General features: G+C 45.1%; 1 protein-coding gene across 1 annotated transcript in view; it reads left to right on the plus strand.

The window, feature by feature from the left end:
• LIN9 (lin-9 DREAM MuvB core complex component) overlaps positions 1-16636 on the plus strand; it is a 2964607-nt gene that overhangs the window by 2426047 nt on the left and 521924 nt on the right. The window lies entirely within an intron of this gene.

Genomic DNA, 16636 nt, shown 5'->3' on the forward strand with positions numbered 1-16636 from the left:
GGCTGATGTCGCACTTCACCCGACGTCATAGCTGCTGTCAATTGGGTATAAAGGCATCAGCCAACGCCATTTTCCTCAGTCTTTCTTGCCGCGCGGTGCCCGAAGCAGAAGCTGTTTTCAAGTGCCGGTCGGTCAGAACCAGAGATTACTACTACCGAAGACTTCTAAAAAGCTAAGTACCCCGTTGGGGACTCTTTCTTGCCTCAGCCGATGTCAGAAAAAGTAAATAACTGTTTAACTTGTGGGAAACAAATACCTCATAAGGATTTCCACTCTTACTGCCTTCCTTGCTTAGGCCCAGACCACGACGTAGCAGCTTGTTTAGCCTGTGATTCCTTCAACCGACGGACACTTAGACGTCGGTCGGAGTTTGCTGAGGAGTTTTTCGGCCCCGCTTTTGCTTACAACATGCCATCGGAGACTCCGACTTCACAATTAGCTAAAAAGCGTAAGGAAAAGGACCGACACTCGCGGTCCGCGGTTTCGGCCGAAACCACGGTTAAGCCAACCGCGAGTGTCTCGGTTTTGGCCGAAACCGAGTCCTCGGTTCTTCCTTCGGCCGAAAGCATGCCTCCTACTTCCGAGGCCTCAACTTGCATGGCTGAATCTGCTACTGAAATTCCACCTGCTGTTGCAGGTTCTCAGGATTTATCAGATACTATCCCCTTAGACATTTCTACTCCTGCACGTGGAGCTGCTAGGCCCCCTGCATCCATGTCTATCAAGGCTTTCTCTAGGGCTAAAGCAGCTAAATCCTCTAAGGCCTTGCCTGCTAAAACCCCCTCACACAGGCCTACTTCTAGTTCCCAAATGCTCAGCCTGGCAGAGGATCTCATTTCTTTGATCAGGGGATCCCAACCTCACCCTGACAGGGCCTCTCATCCCCCTCCAGAGAAGAGGCCTAGAGCAGAGCCCCCTGAGCCAGTTTCAACTGATTACTCCTCGGATGATTCAGAAAACTCAAACCCTCCAGAAGGCCCTTATTCTCCATATGAGGACTCTGACGCAGAAGACTCCATTCCTTCTGCCTCTCCTCCTGAGGAATTTTCTTTTGGGGAAACCTTGCATGCTATGAGAGAGCAATTCCAATGGCAGGGCCAGGATTTTTCAGATTCGCGGAAAAGGCTAAGGACCTTTTTACATTTACCACAGCATAGGCCTTTAGCTATTCCTCCAGTACTAACAGTTGTGGATGATGCATTTAATGATGCTTGTACTGCCCCTGACTCTCTTCCCCCGGCCCCTGCTAAGCCCGACAGATACTACATGGTCCCGGACACACATTATCACTTGTATAAGGCTCCTATTGCAGATCCTGAAACTATATCACAGGGCCCCAAAGCTGTAGCAGCAGCCTCTGCCAAAAACCCCCTCCCCTCTGAAAGAGAATCTAGAGCACTAGAGAGATGGGGTAAAAAAGTTTATACTTCTGCTACTCTTTCGGCTAGGGCCTTAAACTGTCAATTCCACATGAATCAGTATCAGGAATTTTTGTTAGATCAGCTAAATAAAAAACTGTCCTCTCCTGAACCTTTAGACCGTAAGTCCCTTCAGGATTTGGTACATAACATTCAGCAGGTCAGTAATAATTCCTTAAAATGTGGCTATGATGCACTGGAGGCTTCCTTTAGATCAGCTATGACTGGTACAGTGATCAGAAGGCATGCATGGTTAAAAGAGCAATCCTTACCAGACCATGTAAAGTCAAAGCTCCTGGATGCTCCCATGGAGAAACACAGTTTGTTTGGCACCCCTGCACAGCAAGTGTTAAAGAAGGTGGAAGAAAAAGCAAAATCTGTCCAAACAGTCAAGGATTTCTTACAGGTCCAGCCTCCAAGGTTTAGTAGAAATTGGCCTTCGAAGAATTGGTCCTTTCCAGACACTTCTAGAGCACAGAGAGGCAGAAATAGGCGCCCAAGAGGCAGAGGTCAATCCAGAGGTGCCTACAGGGGACGTCAGTGGCAGCCTAACAACCACAGAAGTACTGCCACTGATCCAGCTACTGCCACTTCCACAGGACAGTCACAGTGACTTGGCTCTGATTCCGCCTTCCAGGGAACAACTGGAAGCACCCTTAGGCGGAAAGCTAGCCTTATTTTCAGTAAACTGGCATTACATTACAACAGACAAATGGATTTTACAGACAATAGACAAAGGCTACAGGTTTCACTTCCATACTCTACCAAGAAAGAGAGGAATGCCAAACCTACCACCAAACCAGAAGACAAACGCTCTAGGACAAATCAACCACTTAAACTGGCATTACATTACAACAGACAAATGGATTTTACAGACAATAGACAAAGGCTACAGGTTTCACTTCCATACTCTACCAAGAAAGAGAGGAATGCCAAACCTACCACCAAACCAGAAGACAAACGCTCTAGGACAAATCAACCACTTACTAAGGATGAGAGCTATAGAAAAGGTACCTTCTATGGAACAAGGACAAGGATTTTACTCCAGACTTTTCCTGGTACCAAGAAAAGAAAACCAATGGAGACCTATTCTAGACCTGTCCGCTCTGAACACATATCTCATTGTTCCAAAATTCAAAATGCTGACCCTACAGCAACTTCTTCCCATGCTGGGCAAGGAGTCTTGGCTGGTGACTCTAGATCTCAAGGAGGCATACCTGCACGTCCCTATACGACCAGATTGCAGAAGATACCTCAGATTTCTTGCAGGATCAGAGCATTATCAATTCTCAGCATTGCCCTTTGGCTTATCTACTGCGCCCAGAGTATTCACGAAATGCCTGGCATCAGTAATTGCTCATTGCAGGCTACAGGGAATTCAAATTTATCCATACCTGGACGACTGCCTGATACAAGCGGACAACAAGATCAAATTAAGAAAAGACTTGGAAAAGGTTATTCGCCTACTGCAAGCCCTGGGATACACAGTCAACATAAAAAAGTCAAGGCTGGTACCATCCCAAAGGATAACATTCCTGGGTGCAGAACTGGACACAACAAGTCAAATGGCATTTCTCACAGCAGAAAAGCAAAAGCAACTACCACTCTATTTCATGGAATTAACAACGCAGAACCAGCTTACAGCAAGGAAAGTCCTGCAAGCCCTGGGTTACATGGCATCCTGCATAATATTGATTCCACATGCCAGACTACATATGAGGAAGTTGCAATGGTACCTAAGGAATTTATGGTCTCAGCACAAGCACAGCCTAGAAACCCAAATTCCAATAATTTCATGCCTGAAGCAAGAATTCCTGTGGTGGGCTCAGGCCTGTCAGTTGAACAGAGGACTACCTTTCCACAGCCCTCAACCAAGCCAGACTATCACCACGGACGCCTCAGACCTCGGTTGGGGGGCACACATGGTGGACAAGTGTATACAAGGCTTATGGACACAAGACCAGCTGAACCTACACATAAATCAAAAAGAGATGCTGGCAGTGAAACAGGCAATTCAGACATTCAGACCGTTTCTTCAACAAGGTCATTTGCTGATAAGGACGGACAACACCACAGTCATGTGGTATATCAACAAACAGGGAGGCACACATTCATATCCTCTATGCCGGATGGCAATGGACCTATGGAATGTGGCCCTGAACCTCAACATTCAGCTCCAGGCCATATTTGTGCCAGGAAAAGAAAATATACTAGCAGACACCTTAAGCAGAACTACCACGGATGCCCACGAATGGATGCTGCATCCAGACATCTTCAAATCCATTACAAAGAAATGGGGGCTACCAGAAATAGACCTGTTCGCATCCCCACACAACCACCAATTGAGGAAATTCTGCACAAGGACATACCACCCACTTGCTTGGAAGGTGGACTCCCTATCCTTCAGTTGGGAAAACCTGACAGCTTATGCATTCCCACCTCTTCCTTTGATGCACAAAGTGCTACTGAAGATCAAAGAAGATCACCCAAGGATCATCCTGATAGCTCCAGACTGGCCGAGGCAACATTGGTACCCGCTACTGAGGAGTATGTCTCGGGAACACGCATGGCCTCTACCTCTAGTTCCTTTGCTGCTAACACAGAACAACTTCAAGATCCTGCATCCAAACTTGAAAACACTACAACTAGCTGCTTGGAATATTACATAAAACAAAATAACCCAGATTTATCCCAGAGGGTTAAAGACATTATCCTGGAGGCTCGCAGACCTTCCACAAGGAAAACTTATTCAGCCAAATGGAAAAGATTCCTCATTTGGAGTGCAGCAAAAGGAGAAAATGTATCATTAGCAAACATAGCTAACATCCTGGAATATTTAGCAGAACTTTACCACAATGGCCTGTCTTACTCCTCCATTAAGATTCATGCATCAGCAATTTCAGCAGAATACAACATGGATCCTCCAGTCTTCTCTCATCCTCTACTCAGGCAGTTTCTGAGAGGAATTAAAAATGTAAAGCCTCCAAGGAAGCCACCTTTGCCTACATGGGACCTGAACTTTGTGCTAGAAAAGTTAACACTTCCCCCTTTTGAACCAGCAGCAACAGCAGAATTACAGTTCTTATCTTGGAAAACTGCTTTCCTGCTTGCAATCACTTCAGCAAGAAGGGTCTCTGAATTACAGGCATTAATGGCAATACAGCCCTTCCTTATCTTCCATCAGGATAGAGTGTCCTTGAGAACTAACCCTACTTTTATGCCAAAGGTGGTCTCCAGGGTTTCATTGAACCAAGCAATCCACCTACCAACATTTTTCCCCAACCCGCAGAACAGGGGGGAAAGACTACTACATACCTTGGATGTGCACAAGCAATTGCGCAAACTACCTGGACAGAACCAAAAACAATAGAAAAACTGACCAGCTTCTGGTAGCATATGCAACAGGAATGGAAGGAAAAGCAATTTCAAAACAGACAATCTCAAAATGGATAGGAAATTGCATTAGATTTTGTTACTCTTTTCATGGAAAGACAACTCCAGAAAACATCAGACCTCACTCCACAAGGGCTACAGCCACTACGACAGCTTTCTTACGAGGAGTGGCTACCAAAGACATTTTAGAGGCTGCTACTTGGAGCTCCGTGCATACATTTGCCAAGCATTATAATTTACCTTTATACTCCAGATCCCGAGCAGGTTTTGCCACTGCTGTTTTGCAAGGGATCTTAACTACACCATAATCTTCTTAGTGCCTCCTCCCCCAGTTTGGCTATGGTATTCTACCCATATGTTAGGACTGCAGATGCATCCTTGAAGGACATAGAACAGTTTTGTACCTACCATAAATGTAGATGTCCGAGAGGTATGCATCTGCAGTCAGGATTACCCACCCTCCTTCCCCTCTGTGGTACTCCTAGGGTATTTGCCCATCTTTTAGCTAGCTGGGGGAATCTATTATGGTGTATTTGTTTGTATATATGTATATACATGTTTATTTTTGTTGCTCTCTACTGTTTGGAATCATTTGCATTTATCCAAATTTAGCCTTCCTAGAGGGCACCTGGCATCTGGGGCAAGAAACACTGAGGAAAATAGCGTTGGCTGATGCCTTTATACCCAATTGACAGCAGCTATGACGTCGGGTGAAGTGCGACATCAGCCGAGGCCAGACCCAAACTTTGGAATCCGGCCGACCGAAGGGCTGCCTGAGGCAGGACAACCCATATGTTAGGACTGCAGATGCATACCTCTCGGACATCTACATTTATGGTAGGTACAAAACTGTACTTTCATGTCTCTGATTTATAATGCATCTACACCCTCTATATTAACTGTATTTTGCTTATCTTATGTATCTGCATCCTGAATTGTTACTTTAATCTGAAAATCTAATTTCTATTATTTAATGTTGGAGCTTTTCTCCCTGGGCCTCCACTGAAAACGGGCTCCTGAACCCAGTGGACCCCCCCCCCCCCCGGGGGTCATCAAACGGAAATAAATAAATAAATAAAAAGGGTCAAATTTTCTCTAAGCAAACAATATCTTGTGTTTTCTTGTGTTACTCCTACCATGGTAAGTCTATTCCAGACAAGGTTAAGGCACATTCCACCAGGGCCTAATCCTCTTTGGCTCTTAGGTTCATGGATGTTTACTAGGCTAATGACCATAAGGGCCTCTCTAAGCCTAGCCATGCATCCCAAATCACTGACAAGTTCAAGTACCCTCGATAAATGTAAGCATGGACTTTGGACAGGAAACCTTTGCAAGCAGGGGCCTGGGAGATGAACCATTTACAGGTTGCCTGTGTTCATTAGAGACGTAGGTTCCAAACCAGGGATGAATTTCCTTTTCCCCATCCAGTTTTACAAGTTACACTTGAAATGGGTTACAGAGCTCTGCTTCACCTGGATGGGGGGCTGTTCCAGAGATGGATAGTCTCTGGGATACATACCTGTCTCTCCAGCAGGTCCTATTTATATCACAGCCAAGGTTTAAGTCTTTAGAATGGGTAACTGGTGCTGTTTGCTTTGGGGGTATGCAGGAGGTCCATCATATTGGGGTCTGACAGTGCCCTGTATGCCAGGCATAGCTCTCCCCTCAAAAGCCTATAGGGGACAGAATACAAGGATAAGGCCTTGAGGTGGTCTGCATAGGACATTTTACTTGCACCCTGTGTTCTTTTAGTGAGTAACCTCTGTGGACGATCCAGCAGTTGGATATGACTGTTGAGGTGCATACCAAAGAAGGTAGTGTACTCGGGTCTGATGAATGCTGAATACAGTGGAACAATAACTTCCTTGGACCTAGATGTCATATCTTTGTAAATTGCACAACATAGAATGATTTCCTCACTACCATGGACATGTGATGGTCAAAGGCCAGATTACTGTGTATGTGTCCCCCTAAGTCCCTGACTACTTGGTCAGCTCTAAGGGGTGACTTATCAGTATGATAGTTACCAGGTTGTAGATAACCTCCAGAAGGATTCTAGTATGCATTTCTTGACATTTAGTTTTAGTCCATGGCTCTGACACCAGTTGTTTGTCTGTGTCATCCCTTCCTGGAGAACATTTGTGTTGGTGTGGGATTCAGTGATTGTTCCTAATTTCCAATCATCTGCACATTTAGTCATCCAGAGACCATTGACATTTGTCTTTACTTCAGAGAAGTAAATGCCAAAAAGGAGCGGTGCAAGGACTGATCCCTGAGGGACTCCACATGTGACTGGCTTGTTTGTAGTCTTCGACTCCCCAGATGTTCTTCGTGTTTCACTGTTGCAGTCATCACACTTGGGTTATCCTGCCAGGGGTAGCCCTCAGTCAGCCCAAATACCAGAGGCTTAGTATTTCTGCATTAGTTGTTGTCGCTCCAGGACTGATGTCAGGTCATCAGTGGTGTAAAATCTGGAAGCTGACATCATTACATCAGTCTTTCTTGCCGAGGAGCCTGAAGCAGAAGCAGTTTGCACGAGTGCCGGTCAGCCGCTACCTGAGTTTTTGTTTCCAAAGTGAAGTTGAAGTCTTCTAAAGCTAAGTACCTCATTGGGGATCCTTTTTTCTTGCTCTAACCGATGTCAAAAAAAGTTAATTGTCTCACCTGTGGAAAGCAAATACCACACCGAGAGTTCCATTCTTACTGCGTCAGCTGTTTAGGCCCAGACCACAACATCCCTCAGTGTCAGTTTTGTGCTTTGTTCAACACCAGAACTATACGTTGTTGGGCCCTTATCGTAGCTATTTTCGCTCTCGATCTCTGTATTCTGATATGGCTTTAGTAAGCCATCTGACAACCGATCTTCCGAAAAAAACTTAAGGATGAAGACAGAGACAAGACCGCACAGGTCCAAAACTGCCGGCGCTTCCATTAAGCTAGTCGACAGTTCGCCGGTCCTCAGTGAGGTGCTTTTGCAGCCCCTGATGCCTGCTTCTGTGGATTTGCAGGCCGCTACCGAGACCCGTTCCGAGTCTGGTATGCCGCAAGACTCTTCTTTGACTAAGGATCCTGCAGATGTCAATACCTTGGATGGGTCCGGAGCTGCTGAGCAGGCACCGGCTTCCGAGGAAGTTCTTTGCACTACTGATATTTGACATAAACCCACAACATCTTTTGTTTCTTCAGTTCTTTCTAAAACTACAGAGTTTCTAAGGCCTAGAGTATGAACTATGTCTAAAAAAATGATGACCCAAGCTCAAGCACCTGCTTCCATGCCTCAGTCTGACATGCTTAAAATGGTGGAAGACCTTATTATGCTTATTAGGGGAAGCCAGCCTACCCCTTCCAAAAGAAAGAGACTTGTCTCCATCACCAATGACCGATGGGTACTCAACATAGTGTCCCAGGGATACAGATTTTATTTCCACACACTACTGACCTCCTTGGGGTATACTATAAACGACAAGAAATCCAAACTATTCCCCACTCAAAAAATTGTATTCCTGGGAGCAAGCCTGGACACAACATCCCAGATGGCATTCCTTACACCAGAAAAACAAGCCTGACAGGCTACTTCTCTCAACTAGCCACCAAAACCCAGTTATCCTCAAGGAAAACAAATCCTGCAAGCTCTAGGGTTCATGGCATCCTGCATTCTACATGTCAGACTGCATATGAGGAAACATCAGTGGTACCTAAAAAGCCTTTGGTGTCAACACTCTCGGGACCTGGAAACTATCATACCTATGATACCTTATCTAAGGAAAAATTTTCGTTTGTGGGCAGCAGCATGCAACCGCAACAAGGGCCTTCCTTTTTCACAACCCCATGCCGCTCAGACCCTAACCACAGATGCATCAGATTATACTTGGGATGCACACCTAGACGGCAGGTGCATTCAGGGCCATTGGAGCCCAAATCAAATGCATCTGCACATCAACCAATAAAAGATGCTAGCTGTTCAGCACACTCTGACAGCTTTCAGACCCCTACTCTCCCTAGGGCCTCTACTGATAAAAACAGACAACACCACAGTGATGTGGTACATCAACAAGCAGGGAGGAACTCACTCTTATCGCCTCTGCAGGCTAGCCATGACCCTTTGGCACACGGCTTCAGCCATGCAAATTCACCTGCTAGCACAATTCCTGCCAGGCTCCCAAAACTCTCTGGCAGACAACTTTAGCAGAAACCCCCTAGACCCACACGAATGTCAGCTAGACCACAGCACCTTCAACCTTGTAACCCAGAAGTGGGGCACCTCGAAGGTGGACCTCTTTGCTCCCACAACAATCACCAACTCAGCAAATTCTGCACCAGGGAACCTCACAGCAAGGTCTGGAAAGTGGATGCCCTATCCTTCCAATGGGTAAACCTCTCGATCTATGCATTTTCCCCTCTACCTCTACTTACAAGGGTACTACTCGAAATAAGGGAGGAAAAACCAAAAGCAATCTTGATTGCCCCAGACTGGCCATGCCAGCACTGGTACCCACTGTTGCGCAGTCTGTCACCCCTGTCTCCATCGCACCTACCCCAGATCCCAAATCTCCTGACCCAGCAGAATGGAGAACTCCTGCATCCACAATTGCAGACCTTGAACCTGGCAGCCTGGCTTATTCCCTGACCTCTCCTCCAGTTGCCAGCCTAAGCAAACAAGTCTTGGACGTTGTACGTCAGGCCAGATGCCCCAGCACTAGAAAATCCTATGCTGACAAGTGGAAAAGGTATTGCACCTGGATCCAGGCTAAAGAAGCTGAAACAACACAGCCCTCCCTACCTCTCATCCTGGATTACCTAGCAGACCTACTTCACAGGGGCCTATCCTTCTCTTCTATTAAAATTCATGCATCTGTCACCTCTCTTATCTTACCTTCTCATCAAACAGTTCCTAAGAGGGGCTAACAATTTAAGGCCACCCAGAAGAGTTCCTACCCCAGTTTGGGACCTTAACTTTGTGTTGGAAAAGCTCACACTACCCCCCTTTGAGCCTGCAGCTTCAGCAGAGTTAAAAATTCCTCTGTTGGAAAACAGCCTTGCATCTAGCCATCACTTCAGCTAGAAGAGTTTCAGAGCTGCAAGCACTCATAGCTGTAGATCCCTTCATAATTTTTCATGCTGACAGGGTCTCCCTCAGGACTAACCCAACTTTCATGCCTAAAGTGGTGTCCAGTGTGGCTCTCAACCAATCTATTCATTTGCCTACCTTTTTCCCTAAACTTCAAAACAAGGGGGAAAGGATTCTGCATTCTCTAGATGTGCCCAGACAGCTCAGATTCTACCTGGATAGGACTAAATCTTTTAGGAAAACTGACCAATTGCTAGTCAGCTTTGCAGCAGGGGCAGAGGGCAAGGCCATATCCAAACAAACAATCTCCAAATGGATAGCACACTGTATCCATTTCTGCTACAAATACCACGAGAAACTGCCGCCTAAGGGGGTGAGGACAGATTTCACCAAGGCAACCTCCACCTCTGCAGCTTTTCTCAGAGGTGGTCGCTACCAGGGACATCCTGGAGGCTGCAACATGGAGTTCTGTTCATACCTTCACCAAGCATCATCACCTGCCTATCTTCTCCAAATCCAGGACAGGCTTTGCAGCCACAGTTTTGCAGGGCATCCTAGCCAGCCCCAAGTCTCCTTGACTGCCTTCACCCTTTTCTTCAGCTTCGGGAATCAACCCAGGTGTGATGACTGCAACAGTGAAACACGTAGGACATAGTACAGTTGTTGTTACTTACCATAAATGTAGATGTTCGAGTGTATTCACTGTTGCAGTCCTGGTTTCCCACTCTCCATCCCCTTTGTCTCTCTTTCTCTCTCTTCCTCACTCCTTATAGGGATTTTTTGGTATTTACTTTCTACTGGTTGTGTTCTTCCACCATAACCTAGCTCTCTGTTTGGGGGCTCCTGAGATTTGGGGCAAGAAATACTGATGTCATGGTGTCAGCTGACTGATTTTATACCACTGACGACGTGATGTCAGTCCTGGAGCGACAGCAACCAATGCAGAAATACTAAGCCTCTGATATTTGGGCCAACTGAGGGCTACCCTGGCAGGATAACCCAAGTGTGATGACTGCAACAGTGAATGCACTCGAACATCTACATTTATGGTAAGTGTACACAACTGTACTTTCTAATGTCCTGGGTCTTGTCTGTGAGCCAGTTGGCTATCCACCGGGTGACACACGGGTTTCCACCTAACCTCTTGAGTTTGTCCTCAATGCCTGAGTAAGGTATTGTATCAAATGTCTTGACCAGTTTGTGGTAGGCAGAGTGAACCATTTTACCCTCATCCATTACTTTTGTGACCTTCTCATAGACGACCACCAGGCTGCGTAGGTATGACCTGCCCTTGACAAAAACCATGCTAGGTTGGGTCCACTGTCTAGAGGTTTACTATAATCATTATTGATCATTTCCATGATAATTCTTTCCATGTCTTTGCATATAAGACTAGTGAGATTTGTGGGTCTGTAGATTGCTCACCTTTGTGCAGAGGGATGACTGTTGCCTTTCTCCATTCATGAGGCTTGATGCCTGTTTGGAGGCTACAGTTAAATAGCAATTCCAGAGGGCTTGATGGTTCATGTTTCATAGTATTTAGAAGGCATCCTGGGATATTGTCTGAGCCAATGATGCAATGTTCTTGGCCTTAGAGAGAGCATTATGGACTTGTTCCCTAGTGATAGTAGGGGGGGAGTTATATTTGATGGTATTTCCTGAGGGAAGGTTGAGGGGAAGAGAGAGGGTAAAGTTGGAGATGAATTTATTGTTCAGTAGGTTCGCTATATCTTTGAGCTCGGTATAGGTGGCTCCATTTACAATGAGCTTGGCACACAATTGTGTATTGCCTTTGAGGTTGTAGTTATAGCTAAAAAAATGCTTTGTCATCATTGTCCTTAGCCTGGGAGGCCAAATTTACCTCAAATTTGACTTTGATAGACTTTATTTGTCCTCTGAGTTGATTGGCTAGTTTGAGAGTGCTTTTATCCTGCTGGGTGCAGCACCTCCTAATCATTTCCATGATTTTCTTCCTTTTGTTATACAGTCTATTGATTTTCTGATTCCACCAGGGTGGCTTGTTTTTTGAGTTAGTTCTGTAATTCTTCCTGGTGAGTACAGCTACCTCTATGCAGCTATTAACATGCTTTTATAGGGTTTCTGTGAACAGTTCTGCATAGGCAGCAGTGTTCTCAGGATTTATGGGGGCATAAAATTTTGCCAGGCTGTCACTTAATAGCAGGAAATTAGCCTTAGAGTAGTTCCTGAATATTCTGGGGTTAACTGGGGTCCAGGTTTTAATTTTACTTCAAAGGAAACCATTTTGTGGTCTGACCTTACCAGGGAAGACATTACACTAAGTGGTGAGCACCACTCTCCCATATTAGGGAGGACCAGGTCCAGTATGGTTGCACCCCTGGTTGGCATGTTGACAGTCTGGTCCGGGGAGTTTGTTTTTGCAAAATCTTGGAATCTCTGTGCCTGCACATTTGGTGTCATATAGGATTTCAAGTTAATAGTGAGGTGTAATTAAAGTCGCCCATGAATATGGTATTGGGGTGGGTGGTGAGTGTTTCCATTAAGTTTAAATATGTGGTATGGATTTCTTGGGTCACAGAGGGGGACCTCTAGCTTGCGAAGAAGTGGGATTGGATTTTGCCTGTGGTGATTTGAACATGGAGTAGCTTAAGTGCATTGGCCTGTTTGACTCGCCTTGAGGTATACAAGCGCAGACAGGAATCTTCTCCAAAAAACAGAGATGCAAACTGCAAAACAGTTGAAGCAAAAACTTTACTGGTGAATCCGGTACCACGGCTTACGCCTTCAAGGAATGTTTAATGCACTATGTAGCATATGTTTAAATTCATCATTCAGTAATCATTTAATTAAACAATTAATTTAATTTGACAATTCCCACCCTTGTTTAATATACTGATATAAACATTTAAAGCTACATTATATATATTATCTGTATATTTTTCTAAAATGCCTATGTTCACATTAAATACTGTCTTAAAATCTGATTTAAGACAAAATGCCATAGTGTTCCTTAATATGGGAAAATATTTACAAACTTATTCATAATACTGTTGTGATAATAATTATAATAACAGAACAAGAGGGAAATAATACATTATCTATCCCACATTTAAATTAATGTCAATATTTAAATCCCCAGGATGTAAGGTTCCAAAATTGATAATACATTTAGTTTCCAGTAACATCAATCTCTTCACAAATTCCTCTTCCTGACAAACATTAGGCTTGGCTAACAAGGACACTGTAAGAAAAGGTGGAATCAGAACCACCATGGTATTTCATGAAATGTTCTGCTACATGGCTTTCCAATCTACCTCTCCTGATGTCTCCTAGGTGTTCCATGACTCATTTTTTCACTGCCCTTTTAGTTTGCCCTATGTACTACTGAACGTGACAACATCCACAACCTATAATGTAAACCCCCCCCCCAAGATTCAGTTATACTGATCCCTGGCTTTATATAATCTACCATTGATGTTAACCCCATCTATATTTCTAATCTTATTGCACACTTTACATTTACCACAAGGGATACTGCCCTTTCTTCCATGCCCCTTTTCTAATTTACTTGTACCTAACAACTCCTTCAAATTCATAAATCTACTATTGGAGAAAGTAACCTTCTCCAGAAACAGTTTCTTGAGGTTTACATCATTAGTAATAATAGGCCAGAACTTGTTCACCAACTTAGAGTCTCTGAAAAAGGCGAAAATTTATCCACAAAAAATATTTTTTTTGTCTTCCCCTTTCCCAAATTCCTGAACTCCACTTTTTCTATTCAATCGACCCCTGCCCACTTCAGTGTGAGCCAACCCCAACATTTTTCTAAACTTATTCTCAGCTGCATTTAAAATTGTTTCATCATAACGTCTACTGTGAAGTTTATTCCTAACCCTCTCAAACTCTACTTCCAACCTTGACTTGTCTGAAGTGTTATTCGCTATCCGAAGATATTCCTCATAAGGTAAAGATGATATTAAATGGGGAGCATGCATGCTATCGGCACTGAGGAAATTGTTAACAGCAGTTGTCTTCATAAAAGGTCTGAATTCCACTGTTAAATCTTCCCCCACAAAGAATTCTAAATCTAAATATTGTACCATCTCCCTGCTGGTATAAAATGTGAATTCCAAACCAAAGTGATTACCCTGCATATACAACATGAAGTCCTGAAATTCTTTTATTTCCCCTTTACAAATAAAAATCAGATCATCTATGTACCTATTAAACATGATGACTTTGTAAAATTCAGAACTGTAAATGTATGAATTCTCAAAATAATTCATTAAATTAAACATTTATTACCAAAAATAAAGCAATTATGGGTCAAGGAGAATTCCAACATACGTATCAGAAAATCTGTGAGTGGACCTTCTCCTAACATGTTTTTAACCGCTTCCAAACCCCATCTGTTCTTAATACTAGTATATAATGATATGACATCCACAATGACCCAGTAGTATTCACTAGATCATTTCATACCCCCTATTTTATACGAGAGCTCCTTCCCATTCTTAATGTTTGACATGATTCTGCTCAAATAGTTTTAAGTTGAAAATCCAAAAACATGCCCACATTTTGCAGATACTACTGGCCTACCAGGCGGATTGCGGATGTCCTTGTATATTTTGGGTATCACTTTGAATTTGGTATCCTTTGGATTTATGATGTATAATTTTTTAACATCTAATGCCATTTCTAAAATTTCCAGCAGTAGTGCATTAAATTCCTTAACAGGATTACAGGGCAATGCTTCATATACTAGTGTGTCATTCAGAAGGGCCATAGTCAGTATCACCCAATTTTGCCCCTATCTGCCTGTGTAAATATGTGTTTTATCACAATTCTTCAACAAACTGCTGTAGAGACATCCTGTTTTTTTTAGTTAAATTAAATTTTTTTTTTTAAGTTGTGATATTCCACTTTTAGTTGCTTTACTACAACACAAAGAACCGTTGGTTCTTCCCTTGGCCTTTTGGCCTTCCCCTTCCCTAGGGGTGTTTTACTAACTTTTTTGTGCTTTTGTATTAGTATTTTTACTGTACACCTGTCAGTTAGGAAAATGTCAAAGAAGCAAAGGTCTCTGGAATTTGAGAAGTGATGCGATGTCAGGAAATGTCTCCTGCGGCAGGCACACAGCACACTTGTTTCCCATAGTGCCTGGCCTTGTGCACCTGCCCCAACTCTGTGCTGGCATCTCCCCTGCTGTCTGAGCGGGGCCAAGGTCATCTCATTCCTCTGGGGCTTCCGATCAAGACCTCATGACCTTCGGTGAGGTGGTAGTAAGTCTAAGTCCCAGGGCACTAGCCCAGATGCTTCAGAGCCCGACAGTCGGTGCCTGCCCCTGCCCCCCAACTCTTTCTTCCTTCGACTTTTTGAGTCGGAGAGGGGGAGGGTCGAACCGAGATCAGGGTCACCCGCGCCGAGAGAATTGTCGCCGGCTCCGTCGTCTGTCTGGAAATCTCGATCTCTTCGAGACGGCCTCGCTTGCCGGTTCCGTCGGCTCCGGGGGTCTTGTCCACCGGTCTCGGACCCTGGTGCTCGCTCCTCTCCTCTCGCTGGCGAGTCGGCCTCGAGGTGCGGCGACCGGTGCCGAGGGGGCCCGGGAGGGGGTCCTGGCTCCTGGAGGCGGGGACCTCTGGCTCTGGTCACGCGGTGTGACAGCAGTCATTTCTTATGGGGGTTCGCCTGGCTAGCCTCCTCTATGCTGCCCATCCCGACCCGCAGAGGCCAGCCTCCTCAGGCCCCCCTTTGTTCTTTCATCCTCTTCGAGCTCCTGAACAGAGGGGAAATTGGCCAGCCCTCAACCTGGAGGGAGACTATCTTGTGTATCTTGAGGCTCTTCCTTCTCATCCTTTCCACCTCCTGGGTGTCCCCCCTTCACCCCCATGGCTAGGTTAAGAAGGCATGGTGCTCTGATAGGTACGGGAAGCGGATGTGTTCTCCTCAGCATATTTTACCATCGCGCTGAATTACCTGGTGCCATTTCACTTCGTTTCAAAGGATTTGACTCAAGGAAGCGAGGAAGCGTTGAGGAAATTAGCCCCAGGGTTTCCAAAAGAGAAAAATGAACACAGTCATGCACCCGCAGCTGGCATTCCCAAACTCCTCCTCTTATGCGTCTTCTGGCCCTCTTAGCGGGCCGAGCCGACAGGGGTAGTTAGGAACAGGGGGAGGCCTGCGGCCTGCATGCCTGACTTTGCTTCTTTCAACTTTTCTTGGAACCTTTCGTCTCCCTTTTGATGTGAAAGAAAACCCCTACTAGGTCTTGAGATGGCAAGACCCTTTCTGCCTGCGGAGTCCGGAGTCCTTTCTAGGCTTCTGGCTTACCTCCCAAAGGCCAGAAGGGTGGAAGGGTGAACAACTCTCAAGAGATCACGGAGGGACTTAGCCGCAGTCCTACTAGAGGCAGAGGTGGGAATAACAATGGTAGGCGTCGCCCTAGGGCAGGGGGTCCGGGGAACCAGGCAATCGGGAATTCTGACCTGCCTTTCCTCAGCATCCCGAAGGCCCGACTGCTGCATCTTCTGAGGCAGTCGGGAAGATGTCACATCATTTCCAAGGCTTCATCTATCCCCTTCCAAATCAGTCAAAATCCTTCCGGATGTTCCACCAACAGAACAAAATAGCTCTTAAAAATCCAAAAAAAAAAAAAACTACTATCACATAAATGAACAGCGGCTCTCCAGAAGATTCCCTCCTTCTTCAGGGCTGTGTCCAGCTTTTTTTCAAAGGGGGATTGCTTTGTCTCACCACTGCCCCGGGTGTTTACCAATGC

Source organism: Protopterus annectens, chromosome 1.part2 (assembly GCF_019279795.1).
Source record: "Protopterus annectens isolate FY-2018-M chromosome 1.part2, PAN1.0, whole genome shotgun sequence".
NCBI classification, from domain to species: Eukaryota; Metazoa; Chordata; order Ceratodontiformes; family Protopteridae; genus Protopterus; species Protopterus annectens.